Source organism: Equus caballus, chromosome 9, assembly GCF_041296265.1.
Source record: "Equus caballus isolate H_3958 breed thoroughbred chromosome 9, TB-T2T, whole genome shotgun sequence".
Lineage (NCBI taxonomy): Eukaryota > Metazoa > Chordata > Mammalia > Perissodactyla > Equidae > Equus > Equus caballus.
In genome coordinates, this window is record NC_091692.1 from 55,718,059 (window position 1) to 55,732,864 (window position 14,806).

Genomic DNA, 14,806 nt, shown 5'->3' on the forward strand with positions numbered 1-14,806 from the left:
TTGGTGAGGTTGTGGAGGAAAAGGAAGCCTTGCAACTGTTGATGGGAACGTAAACTAATACTGTAATGATGGAAAATAGTCTGGAGGTTCCTCTAAAAATTAAACCTAGCGTATAATGCAGCAATCTCACGGTATTGTGTTTTGTACTTCGAATTTCTAACAGAGTATATATTCTGTTAAGTGTTCTTAAAGCAAAATAATGATAATAGTAAAGGGGGTGGGAGAAAACTTTGGTAGATGATGGATATGTTTATGGCCTCGATGGTGGTGATGGTCTCATGGGTGGACACTTATGTTCAAATTCATCAAGTTGCATACGGAAAAGTATGACATCATTACCGATTCTTCTGCACCTTAAAACACAACATGTCCTCATCCAGAAAATGAATATTGACTACGTCTGGGGACAGACGTTAGTTAGACTTATCGTGGTGATTATTTCACGATACATGCAAATCATTATATTGTACAAATGAAACTAATATAAAGTATATGTCAATTATACCTCAATTAACAAGCGCACACATCATACAAGACTATTTGAACACTGTAAACGAGTTCAGTGAATCCCTGAAACTATCCTATCCCCAAATGTCACAGGAAGCAAGGAGGATGAAGTAAGATGGAAAGTTGTTGTGCAAAGCTGCATGCAAATTAAAATCCTTTAAGTTGCGTTCAGCTGCTGTCACTGCAAACCAAGACAAGCATGGACAGTCCTTGGTGAGTCAGCTTCCGGTCAGCTCTTCCCCAAGGCCCGGCAGTCATGCGCCCCTCCCCTAGTGGGTCACTCTGCTCTGTCCTCCAAAGTGGCCAGCAGGAAACCCTGGTAAGATTCTGGAGGACAGCCGCTTTCTATCCTAGATACTCACGTTTTAACAGACACTCGAGATGAAATGTCAAGACTTAAAAGCATAAGTGTCTATTTGTGTAGTGTAGGGTATAAGGGAAACCATAGGAGGTCTTTTCAGCATCTCTCAACTCATAATGCAAACATAGCCCTGTCTTCAGAAGGACCGTCCTTGGTCTTTGGTGCAGAGTAGGGCATGTCGCAGGTGGCACGAAGGACAGGTTGTAGCAGCACTATCCTCACTCCAACAGAACTATCTCACTGGACATGACCCCGTGGGTCTCCAAAATAAGTTACTGAACATAAAGAAAAAAACCTTTCTTGAGAGGGGCAATTTTACCGATCAAGGGAAAACTTCTGAATTTTCGCATCTTATAACAAATAAATGATATGTCCTATTCTATCCTAATGAGGTAGCATGGGTACTTCCATAATAAATACTTTTCATTTTCAGTTCAAACATGCTCAGCTGCTTTCAAAAACCAAAAAACCAAAACAGAAACCCAGGCATGTAAAATTAAGTGTTTTAACTTGATAAAGTACTAACACAGCAGTGGCTTCTAAGGGAAGAGCTTTCAAACGAAATGATCATTTTTGGTAATGACCGTAGAAGATGGTGCTATCGCTGTGAAAGGATGGAACCAATCCAGAACGAGCCAGCTTTTGATTAAGGACAACGGAATTGAATCAGATGCCAGAAATACTCACTTGGAAATCAAAGTCCCATCATCATCCCTGGAAGCATTTCTGGAACTTTCCCTTTGGACACAAATTTTTGTCTTCCAAAGGAGCAGACATAATACAGAGCAAATAGCAGACAGAGGAAGATGAGTCCCAGTTTGCCAGGCACCAAAAGGGAATTAGTGGCCCTGAGTCACATCTCTAGGAGCCCCACTGGGTGAGGGCTTTCACCAGGACCACACATGTCCACTCAGCAAGGGGAGTCCTCAGGGATGTTCACCTTACTCCCCAGCCCATCGAAACTGAAACAAGACAACCCAGAGAGAGAGAGAGCACATGTTAAATTCAATGAGTTGGGGGGCCAGCCCCACGGCCACGTGGTGGAGTTCCCGTGCCCCGCTTCAGCAGCCCAGGGTTCGGATCCTGGACAGGGACATGGCACGGCTCATCAGGCCATGCTGAGAGGGCATCCCACATGGCACAACCAGAAGGTCCTACAACTAGGATACACAACTATGAACTGGGGAGGGGAGGTTGGGGAGAAGAAGAAGGGGAAGAAGAAGAAAAAGATTGGCAACAGATGTTGGTTCAGGCGCCAATCTGGAAAAGAAACAAAAAAAATCAAATGAATTGCTCACGTAGGGCACGCAAAGCGTCTAACTGTGAGGTGAAACAATGGAAAAACAAACTTACTGGCCTCCTGGCAGGAACCTTGTTCTTTAATGAGCACAGGCCTCGTGCTTCACTGTCTCATCCCCTGGGATGATGCTGTTTGGTGCGACAGAGGATGAACTTTCCCTGCAGAGGTCAACATGCATTTGTTTTTATAAAATCAGGATTCTGCTCTATACTTTCATATCTCGGTTGTCAAATATCCACTGTGATTATAATCATTTTACTATTATTTGAGACAATTTCAAAGGTTACACAATATGCAATCAAAAGAATGTCCTAATTTGTTCCACAGTGGCCTGAAGGGAAAGTCACCAGACAACAGGCGGGGAGGGAAGGCTTACTTCAGCAGCAGTTTGAACAAAGGGATCTCGGAGGACCTGACGTTTTGAACTGAAACGGAGTATAGAGTAGGAATACGTGTGTGGATCCTGGGGCGGAGATGAAGGGTGACTGCTCAGTGTGCTGGCAGCAGCAGTGCTTGTTCTGTCAGGTGGTTCTGAGAGTTTGCGTTAAACATCACTCCCTGGATGTCAACTGTAGTCATCAGACGAGATCGGAGACCGAGAGGTGAAGGGGTGTCTAGTTGGCGAGGGGGAGTTAACAGCTTCCGTTGGAAATATGTTTGCTTAAGGTGCCTATAACATACACCTGGAGCATTATAGCTCAGAAATAAGATCTGGACGTGGTTTTTAGACATCGCCATCATAGAGATAACAGTGGAAGGCATTGAAGCAATAGAAGAAATGCACAAGAGTACTGAGACAACGTAGGGTCAATGGAGAGAATAGGGCTCACATTGAGTCCTGAGCTTTCGCAATAGTGCTGTGTGAGAAGGACCCTGTGAAGGACACCAGGGAGTGTGAGCTGGTTCACAGGCAGTCAGGAGCCTGAGATGTCGAGAAACGGAGGACAGGGAATCATTCCAAAAGAAAATCGTGGCCCGGTTCTGCGTTTGTTCCAAGTAATAGAAAGATGCAGAAACACTCTTTGGATTTAATTATGGGGAGATAGCTGTGATATTATCAAGATTGATTAATACACAGACCATTGTCTGAAGTGTGGGGGAGTGAGGAGCTGGTAATTCCATGAACACTGATCTTTCAGCTTCATTGTGAAGGGGAAGGAAGACGTGGGGCGAGAACTAGAGAGAAATGGGTTCAGGAGAGGCTGTTGTTTCAACAATGAAGAGATTGAATGAGTGAAAGGAATTCGATGGGGGAGGGGAGGGGAGATTGCTAGCAGAGAACATGACGTTTGGAATCAATAATAAAACTTCTCTAGAGAGGAGGAAGAAGGGAGACAATTAGGCTAAACCAAGGATCAAGATGTATCTTCAATGGAATCAGGAGAGGAGTCATTGATGGTTAAGAATGGTGGGATATTTGTAGACTTTGCGGCAGTGAGCTCAAGTATTTCTTGTAATGATCTAACTCATCAACATAGCAGGAGATGACCCCCTTGGTGGAAAGTGAGGGGAAAGGCAAGAAGTTTTTAGATTGGAAAGGCTCGGTGAAGGTCTGAACTGTTTCTGAAGCCCGGAAGGACGCACCAACTATCACGGCGCCGTAGGATGTAAAGGGAAGGAAAAGGAGGACATGTCGCTTCTCTCCTGTCAGGATGCGTGTCTGCTGGCACAGCCTGAGCCAGCAGCTGGGATGGCTGCTTTGTGTCCTGAGAAAACAGGGTCCGAGGTGGAAACCTACACCGAGGACCGGGCCGGGCAGTTCTACGGGAGATGTGCAGTGACATGTGGAGAGCCCGCGCTGCTCAAATCACAGCCTAATGTGCTAATGACATCTGAATCCCCCAATACACAAACACGCACTGTGGTAATGTCTGGTAACACCAGCTAAATTGACAGGAAAAATGTCACAGCTCAGTGTCATAAGATGGACACTGAGCATCCTGGCTGCTAGAGTATTTCGGGTCTTCGTTGTTGTCAATCTGGATGTTTCAGACATGCATCTCTCTTCTCACCACTGAGACTGTGCCTGTCGCCTCCTACTCAACCTCTGAGGCCCCACTGCGATGCCGTCGTCTTCCCTGACGCTTCCTCCTTGGCTGGTTCACCGTGTGCTCTCTGTGCTCCTGACGGTTTGCCCCTCTTTAGAGCTCTTTGCACGTGGACCCAGAGTTATTTCTTTACCCTGCATCTTTCTGGCTGGTTTGTGAGCAGGGTCTGTCTCTTATTCATCTTTGCAGCTCTGTTCTTCCACACAAGAATGCCAGCAGAAGTTGAGGGACATACCATAAAGGGAAGACTTAGTGATTGTATTATTGGCGGTACTTTGATGTTTTGTTTTGATTTTGGTGAGGGTGCTAGAGGGTGGACTGCCAATCAGTGACAGTCCCAATCGCTCAGTGCTCAGCTTATTATTTTGACTTGAATTTTACTAATGAGTTTGTGTCATTTACTCAGTATACAACATGCTTGATTGGGCTAAATGAGGAGAATTCCATAACTCAGGACCTGCAGGGAGGCTGATGCATGCACAGCAATCTGCAGTACTGTCCCCAAAGTGGGATTACACAAGTCTGGGCAAAGTCCTCGGAGGACCAGGAGAGGGGGCCCAAGGAGGATGTGGTTGAAAACCAGAACAGTGATGACATCGCTTCACATTTTGCTCCCTTGACACCCTCAGACCTCAGGGCTTTGCTGTCTATGATCATTCTCAGAGTGCTGGGAAGCCCGGTATGTATCGCACTACTGCCGTCCCCACTACTGTAGATTTTGGTAGAGTGTTTACCTTGGCTTTAATTGCGTCTCTACAGAGCCAGCCACCTGGTGGTCTGCTCATGTCGGGTCACACTTGATATTTAGCCTTTTGTGGTCAGAGACAGCGCTGTCCTGTGTATTCATTCCTCTGGGGCCTAGAACACAGCAGGTGTCCAATCACTAGGTGGAAGGCATCCATCCTCATAGAGCCTTCAACTCTGTGCTTTGTAATTATCGACTTTAACAGAAAGATTTGAAAGTACAGTGCTTCGCAGTAATTTTCTGATATTGTCAAGAAAGACTGTCCCATCAAGAATATGAAGCGTATCTTTATGAAGTGTCTTTACTTGAATGGGGATTAAGTTGGCTGCCCTGGAGACATTTTCCTGTCATTTCTGTTCGTCTACTTGCTAGTTGCATTGTATCTTTGATAAGTACTTTCTCAAGATATTGAGCAGTGTTTGCTAAATCTTGACTTCTGTTTCTTTTATAGATAGTCACTGATGATTTTCTCCCATTCCTATCGGTCCAAAACTCTTTCATAAAGAACAGATTTGAGTATCTTCTTATTCACTGTGGAGGCTTTTGTGGTCATGATGTATATCTCATAGACTAGACCTCAGGGATATGATGCTTTTGATTAAAGATGAGTATTTATTATATTATTATGGTGTATGTAGGAGGAGAAAAATTGAGAAGGAGTGATGGTTTTCAGTTTCTCAGGTATGTGTGTATATATATATATATAAACATATATATTGAAAATTTTGGGGGCCGGCCCAGTGGCGCAGTGGTTAAGTTTGCACGTTCTGCTTCTCGGCAGCCTGGGGTTTGCTGGTTTGGATCCCAGGTGCGGACATGGTACCGCTTGGCAAAAGCCATGCTGTGGTAGGCATCCCACGTATAAAGTAGAGGACGATAGGCACGGATGTTAGCTCAGAGCCAGTCTTCCTCAGCAAAAAGAGGAGGATTGGCAGTAGTTAGCTCAGGGCTAATCTTCCTCAAAAAAAAAAAAGTTTCTTAATAATGAACGTGTTACTTTTTAACTCAGGATAAGATAAAATTTAAAAAAAAGAAGCTTGTTTATGATATAAAGGTGGAGTTGAGAACTGGGATATAATGCAGGTAAGTCATACCCAATGGAATTTACTGCAGAGCCGTGTGTTTTCATCCCGCCATTGACAAGGTGGACATTCACGCGGGTCCAAGTCAGGCTGAGTTTGCCTGGTGACCAGCTCTTTCTTCTGACCATCACCTCTGGGATGTGAGTTGCTGTCAGTGGCCCTGCTGTGGGGACCAGGGCCGGTCACAAGGTCTGCTGCAAGCCCAGGAGAGTCCCCAGTGATCCTGCTCCAGGGCCAGAACATCAGCATACCGGTGACTCCGTGTGGCTTTGTTTCCTGGGTGTATCTTGTAGGTAGCCTTGTAGACTCATCGGGTCATATTCTGATCCCTGGAATCTATGACCACGTGGCTCCTCTTACTGAAGAGGAAAAAACAAATGTACGAAGCCATTGACCTGGACCTAGAAGAATACCGGAATAGCAGCCAGGTTAAGAAATTTCTGTTTGACACCAAGGTATGATCACAAGTTGATGGATAATCTGAACAAAGAATGATGGTAACAAATATTTTCCCAAGGCTTAATTTACTGTGTCCTGTTTATCTGCACATCTTAGAACTGAAAGCAGATGTTAATTCCAAGGGGGACTTTCACTTTCAAGGCCACTTCCCTGTGGTCTAGATCAAGCAGACCTTTATCTGGGGTCCCACTGGCACCGGACTCAGGCACCTAACCGTGGAGCAATTGCTCATTTCACAGATGCGTTTTTCCAAATCAGTTTTCTGGACTCAATCCCAAGCCGGCCTGCAGCCGGTGAGCTGGGCTCCCTAACTGTTTAAAGATTGAGGATAGTCTGAGGTTATTCCAGCTCCATGACCCTAATTGTTCATTTTTCTAGACAAAACCAAGAGACTTAGGGGCTAATCTGTAGACTGCCACGTCACTGCTGCCTTGGTGTAATAAGTAGACCCAAAGCCGAAAGCGTTACTGGCAAATTTAGATTTTTTCCTTTTCCCTTCTCCTCCTCCTCCTCCTCCTTTCTAAAACGCTTGCCTGCTAGGGTGTTTGCTAGCTATGGCTGGTTCCTGGGGGAACAGCCAAGAGAGGGAGAAGCATGCAGAAGAGAGCGATAGAGTTTCTTATCATGAAGTGTAGCTCTTCCTCAGACTAGCTCTACAGCGGCCATAGCAAGATTGAAAACTGGCTCAAACATCTGCAGAGTTCTTTGAAGCCTTCTGAAAAATAAAATACATTTAGCACACAAATTATCATCGCAATGACTGGGATAGAAATTTATAAATGAACCCAAGTTTCTGAAAGGGCCCCTTTGCCATCTAGTAACTGCAAACTTCAGCGACGAGGGGCCCTCGCCAATGGGAGTGGCTTGGGCAGGCGAAGGCAGCAGAGATCTCGTGTCCTGAGGGGAAAGTCCACTTGTACTGTTTGTCCAGACATATCTAAGTGAGGCGATAATTAGCTTGCCATTAACCGTGTCACAGATGTACAGAAATTGGTGATGCAAGCAATACAATTCAACTGAGTTTTAATTAAACATTCTTTCATATAATAAAATACTTTTATTTCAATTTAGGAGGAAATTCTAATGCACCTATGGAGGTACCCATCTCTTTCTATTCACGGGATTGAGGGCGCCTTTGAGGAGCCTGGAGCTAAAACAGTCATACCTGGCCGAGTTGTAGGAAAATTTTCAATCCGTCTAGTCCCTCACGTGAACATGTCCGTGGTGGAAACACAGGTAACAAACGTGCATTGTTCTTCTGTCCAGCAGCGCCGTTCCTGAGAGCCACATGCCACACAGTAGTGAGCAACTCAGTTGTCAGCATTGAAGTATCACTTTTTTCCAATACAGAAGGGACTGGAACAAATGTCAAGAAACCAACAGGATTTTTGTTCAGTAAAAATCTCTTCCCTCAATTATATGCAATTACAGTCATCAGACAAATAACCATTTGGAGTTGGAGTGATGGGAAATTTTTGAAAACTAAATGGTGCATAAAAAGGCAAGATGGGTTTTACACACAGACGGAGAAGCTACTTGTCTACGGCTGGACTGAGCCGGAAAATCTTTACCCCCAGCGTTGGTTCGTCCATGATGTCTGAAATGAACCCCCTGAAAGCAGCCACCTTAATGAAAATGTTTGTGTCTGGAAGGAGGTGCGTGCCTGAAGTATCGACCTATCATCAGTGTACCTCAAGTTGCACAGAAGGTAGACTCTGAAGAAGGGAGCTCAAGGAATACCTCGGCGCCCTCTCTCCATCCACTGTCCGCTTTTATCGTCGTCTTAGCGCTAATTACATTCTCAAAGATCCTCCTTCCCCTCTGCGTCCCTCCGTCTTTTTGTTTCCATCTTCCTCCCTCCTTCCCTTTCTGGATGGACTGTTCCTCCTCCTCACAGCACACACTTTACATGAGCGCAGGACGGTCTTCGTCTTGCTCACAGCTATGTCCCAGCACCTAGAACAGTTCCTGCCACGTGACAGGTGTGCCTTAAATGTTTGTCGAAGGGATGAATATTTCAGAGTATGGAGTTTTTCTCTGGTGGATTTCCATAATGGCAACCGGAATGGAGCCCAGGGGAGAGAGAAAGATGCTGTCAATGAGCCTCCTTCACAGCTTAGCGTGAAATTGCTCCCACTTTTTGGAAATTTCCAAGTGTGTAATGTTCCCAAAATATTCCTTAAGATACTGATAAGTCCAAAAAGAGGGATATTCAAATTGAGAAGTTCTACTTGTGTTGTGTTTCATAATTACCTCAAACATTCATCATATTTGTATTACCCACAATATCATTCAAGGTTTCATAATTACCCAAATTCATAATAAGCCGACATTAACAGTGAGACACTGTGGTCGGGGAGGGGTGGGGACGGGAGGGGGGATTGGGGGGTCTCGGGAGGGGTGGGAGTGAGAGCAAGCATTCCTCACACTGGGCGCAGCTCTCCGTCCTGGAGACCCGGCTCACTCCGCGTCCTCCCTCTGGAAGAGCTGAGGGAAAATCAGAACGCTTGAATGCGTCAGCTTGGGATTCCAATCAGTTTCTTGATACAAGGCTATGAGAGCTACTCAAAATTTTCTCTTACAACTGAAAATGTTACCTTTAGGTAAAGCAGCATCTTGAATATATATTTTCCCAAAGAAATCGTTCCAACCAGATGGTTGTTTCTATGGCACTAGGACTACACCCATGGATCGCAAATATTAAAGATAATCAGTATCTTGCAGCAAAAAGAGCCATCAAAACAGGTTAGACTTATGCTATTTTGATTGCTGGTTTACACTGGGAACAAGGGGTGGTACCCGGTGGGGCTGTAGATAAAGCAGACACTTTTAAAACTTCACTGTGGACTCTCCTTTTATATGGGCTGCATTACTGACGGTAAACGGTGTGGTTCAGGGCTCTTTACACACACTGTCTCATGAATCCTCCCAACAGCCCTCCCCGGGGTGCAGATTAAGGCGAGAAGAGATTAAATAATTTGCTGGAGGGCACTCAGCTAGAAGTAGCGAAGCCAGGGTTCAAACTCACGTTCTGGAGACCTGAATTTGGGGGAAAATGATGGACTTGGAAACCTCCCAACCCTCCTTCTGCAAAACTCATGGAAATATTGGCCGATACATAAAAACTTTTAAAAGCACAGCTGAACTTGCACGAAAGTAAAGGAAGTCCTCTGGGGTTAAAAATGAAGAAGCTAAACTGTAGTGGAGTGAGCAAGCTGGCACCGGGCTGCCCTGTGGGGACTTGCTCTTCCCGGTCACAGAGCTCTGGGTTTAATGGCCTCCAGACCTCCTTGGAGCACTAACTCTCTGCGTCTATGAGTACAAGGGACACAGACGTCAAAAATTAGAGGACAAGTCCAACACCGAGAGCCATACTTCTCTACACAATCATCCCCACTGCCCTCAATTGTAGCAGTATTTTACCAGTAAAATTTGGGGGTGAAGAAAAGAGGAAGAAGAGTTAGGAAGTTAAATGGAATGCCAGCTGAAGAGAGATGTGTGATTGAAATTTCAAATTCAACAGTAAAGACATGAAATACAGGAAAATGCAGGAATGCATAAGGCACCTTTTTGTCTGTCTGTGTGCTAAACCAGTCCTGCCAACAAAGGACAGTCGTCTGCCACATAATGAGTTTTTCGTCAACAACGGACTGCATGTATGACAGTGGTCCCATAAGATTAGCACCATATCACCTAGGCGTGTGGTAGGCTATACCACCTAGGTTTGTGTGAGTACACAACAATTAAACCATCTAACAATTAAATCACCTAACGATGCATGTCTCAGAATGTATCCTGTCGTTAAGCAATGCACGAGTGTACATCATCTTTATTCACATTCACGCCTTGCTCTGTGGATCCAGAAGACACGGCATGTTCTCTTTTGTGTCTTCATTTATTTTTCATTCCCACTCCATCTCTGGCAACTTTCCCTATAGCCTAGAAGGTTTCAACTCATCTCTTTCTAGACCCCAGGATATCCATTAAAACTGTTTCCTGGGATACCTTGAAAGTTGAGTACAAACACTGCAACATTCAGGTGAAAGTTGAGTACAGCGATTTATTCATATGTTGGTTACAAAAGAAACACAAAACACCAAAGAAATGTGTTCCTAATATTTAATATTAGTGTTTCTAATACTTAATTCGTGAAGCAACCATAAAAGTAGGTAGGTACATCTTCTGTGGTACTCTGGCCAAAAACACATGACCTCTTCCAATCGTGAAAAAACGTCAGATAAACCCAAACTGAGGGACATTTTACAAAACAACTGATCAGTGCTCTTCAGCAGCGTCAAGGTCATGAAAGACAAGGGAAGACTGAGAAACAGTCACAGACAAGAGGAGACTAAGGAGCAATGACAAAATGCCGTGTGGGATTCTGCATTGGATCCTGGTACAGCAGAAGGGAAAGAGTGAAATTCAAATAAAGGCTGAGTCTAGTTAATAATATTATCCAATGTTAATTTCCTATTCTTGATAATTGTACAATAGTTATGTAAGATGTTAACATTAGGGAAAGCAGAGTAAGGAATATATGAGAACTCTCTCTGTACTACTTTTGCAACTTTTCTGTAAGTCTAACGTTACTTTAAAATATTATTTAAAAATATTTTTTAAAAGTAGATAATAGTAAATAAGGCAACCACAGTTTTCTTCTTGACTCTATTGACTATTTTAGAATATAAATTGCATGATATCAAGACGCTTACTTATCCCAGCCACCAAATTTCATGGTGGGAAAAAAAAAAAAAAAAGAAAGAAAGATAAAGTGAACACGACATTTGCGGAGATCACTGGGGGTAGTCTTCTCATTAATTTATTCAATGCCTTCTTTTCCTGTGTTTCAGTGTTTGGAACAGAACCAGATATGATCCGGGATGGATCAACCACACCAATTGCCAATATATTCCAGGATGTTATCCAAAAGAGTGTGATGATGCTCCCGCTGGGCACTGTGGACGATGGAGAGCACGCGCAGAAGGAGAAAATCAACAGTGAGCAGGTTCTTGAGGGGGCTGATCTCTCAGTGTGCAAACCACAGGGTGTCCACATCAGTAACCTTCCGACATGCTGCATATTTTAGATTGAATTTATGTCATCAAATCTTCCTGTTTAAATTGTAGACTACTTTTCCTCCATTATTTGAATGGAAATAACAGTTTCTCTTTATTTCTTCTTTTGTTAGGTGGAACTACATAGAAGGATCCCAATTATTTGCTGCCTTTTTCCTAGAGACGGCTAAGCTGCATTAACAACGACGGGAACCTTCCAGCTTACATCTGAGCTGCTGACATATCCCCTCTCTCACATCCCTGGACAGGAATAGAATCTAAATATCCAGAGAATTTCTGTCCAGTAAATAATATTTTCCCTCTTTAATACGTCTTTGGACATTTGGACCAGTAATAAACTATTTTAAAGGTAGAGACACTGGAAATGGCTTAATGTCTCTGTTGCACACCTCTCTAAAGTCACAGCTACCTTCAACAACTTGATTTCCCCAAGTCTGGCCCCAGTAGTCCCCGGACTGGACTCATTCTGCCCTTCCAGCACAAGGATGGTTCTTCGATTAGACTTCTCTTGCCATTTGATTGGTGGAATTGCTCTAGTTTGCTGTGTCCTGAGGTGCTCAGGACACATAATCATTCATCCACTGACTGTCAGTACTTATGTCACCGTTGCTTTCACCACACATTCCTTTTATATTGTTAATAAAAACATTGGTCTACCCCACCGACTACCATGATTTCCCTGGGGGTTCATTTTCAGATGAGTTATTGAAGCGTGATACATATTCACTTCTTGCCTCCCCTTCACTTTTTCCTTTCTTGAAAAGTTTTGAAACAGAAATGACCAATATTCACACTCTTATGCCATTTGGGATTCCTTGTGAGAAGATGCGTCTATCTTTATTCTAAGCCTCTTTACCTTTGCTGTGAGTGACGCCAGCCCACCGCCCCTCCTGCATCCTGTTCTGTCTCACTACCCCATCGGGAGAGGCCACTCTCCCTCTGACACCTGCGCACGTGGAAATTCACCACAGCAGAATCAGCCCTGATGGAATTCTCTCACCCCGTTGGGATTTTACTCAGTGACTACATCTAAATTGTTCAAAGCTTTAAATAGCATCAATTTTAGACAGAGAACTGATCAACCTGACATCAGTAACACATCCCAAATTTGAAGCTGTCAGCTCAGGTTGCATTCATCAGTCATTTCAGTCGACCATCTTGTTTGGCTTGATTGGATTTGATGGTGTAAACAAATAAACAAAAGCACGTAAGTTTTCTACAGCTAAGTATAAGTAAACAAATCACTTCAGTCTTTATGAATTCACTATTTAAATAGCATTAATGGAGAAGAAGTTAAGGGTTTATTAAAAATGTTTCTCTTATGATTCCAAATAAAAACAAAGTGCCACACATTCCATCTCTTTGTGGGTGCTTGAAATGTCAGTTTTAAAGCTTGCTGCGTCATGTCTAAAACGGCTGGATCATGGGGCCAGCTTACCCTGCCTCTTGTCACAGAAACGGGACCCACCTGTGGCATCAGCCTCGCTGAGGCATCCATAAGGAGCCACTTCTTCTCTGGTGCTGGACAACATCAAGTCCTCTTGGTTAAATATTCGCAGGTGTTTGGTACTCGTCACTATTTAAGCACAGTCCATGCTCGCCAGATTTGGTTGAATCTTGTGAGGTTTTCGGATTCCGTGGACCTACCTGATGTATTTGGCAGAGGTCCCAAGGACTAACTGTACACGAGGTTTCTGACGCCAATTTATATTTTAACAAGGGTGTTCATAGTAGTCAATTAACAAAAGTTGGTTGTAAAATATAACCATTTCTGAGCAAGGGAACATCAGTTTTACCAAGTCACTAAATAAGAAGATGTATTTGCTGATCTGCATTCCTGCTGAATCTCTGAGACCTGCAGTGTCTTGGTCAATTATTCAGCTGCCACCAGGTGAGGAGAGGAGGAGGACGAATGAGGTCATTGAATCTAGGAGATTCCAACCCTGGGATGCCTGAGTCCAGAGCCGTGGTTTTCTGCCTCCCCGGGTCATGATGGGTCTCCCCAGCTCTCATTGATGGGTCCACGTTTTCTACCCAAACCCAAGCCATGTGGCTACCTGGGTCTTGCTGTGGTTTGGGAGCCAGATAGGAAGTATTTTCCAGATAGATTACATTCAGAGGGATGACAGAAATCCGCCCAGTGATTAGCCAGAAGACCAATTAACTAGTAATAAGAAGACAAAGAGGTTGGGGATAGAGAAATTTAAGTATTTGCTTTAAAAAATTTTACCAAAGAAGCATATGCACATGGATAAAGATGACCACCCAGTATACTTATTGGGAGTATATAGTGACATGATCAGGAGGGGACGTCATCGTATTGAAGGAGGGCAACATGTCAGGTTTGGGACTGTCCAGGTTTGGACTGTCAGTTAGATTTGGTAGATGCTCTTATGGAAGATAACGAGGACTGGGAATGTTCTTGGTTTTACGTTGTATTCATAAAAATAAACCTTGCGTGAGTGTGTGCTGGACAGTGCAAGAGCCCTGTGGTGACACACGTTCTCTGCACTTGCAGCTGGAGGAAGGCAGTCGGCCACAGACACACAAAGAACCTGGTCTGGGCTTCTTCTCGCTCCACATGTTCATTCCAGCGCATCCCTCCCTCAGCCTCTGTGTTAGCCAGACACCAGCCCAGCCCAGCGCAGCCCAGCCCCCTCTTCTGAGAACTGGACCCCGATCCTCCTGCATTTTTCATTAGAACCCGTTAGAATCCGAATTCGGCTCGTGGCTTCCTAGGGTCTGCGACTCTGAGGACCCCTGCTAGGAGCATCCAGAGGCTGTTCTCCTAACCCGGAGGTGCGCACGCGCCTGGCACAGCAGGAAAACCTCGCTCCGTTAGAGGAGGCCTCAGAGGCGCCGGGCATCGCTTGGGCCGGTGGAGGCGGAGGCCGGCCGCCCGGCCCGCAGGCCTCCGGCTCCCGCCCGGCCCGGGCGCGTCCGTTTCTCCCGCACCGCCCTCGGGGTTCTTTACCGCGGGCGGGCGAGCGAAGGGGTGGAGTGAGGAGGGATGGAGAGGGAGGAGGCGGGATCGCCCGGGGGTTACCCGCTCGGGGAGCCGCTGGAAGTGCCAGGTGGCCTTCCCGGTCAGACGCCGCCAGGCTCTCAGCCTGACGCGCGTCTCCCCTTCCTTAGATTGACTCCTTCGGCTTTCCGTTTTCCTCTTGGGGAGGGGTGGGACTTCCGGTTTCATCACCGGAAGACGACGAGCCGGAGGAGTCCGTCAGAG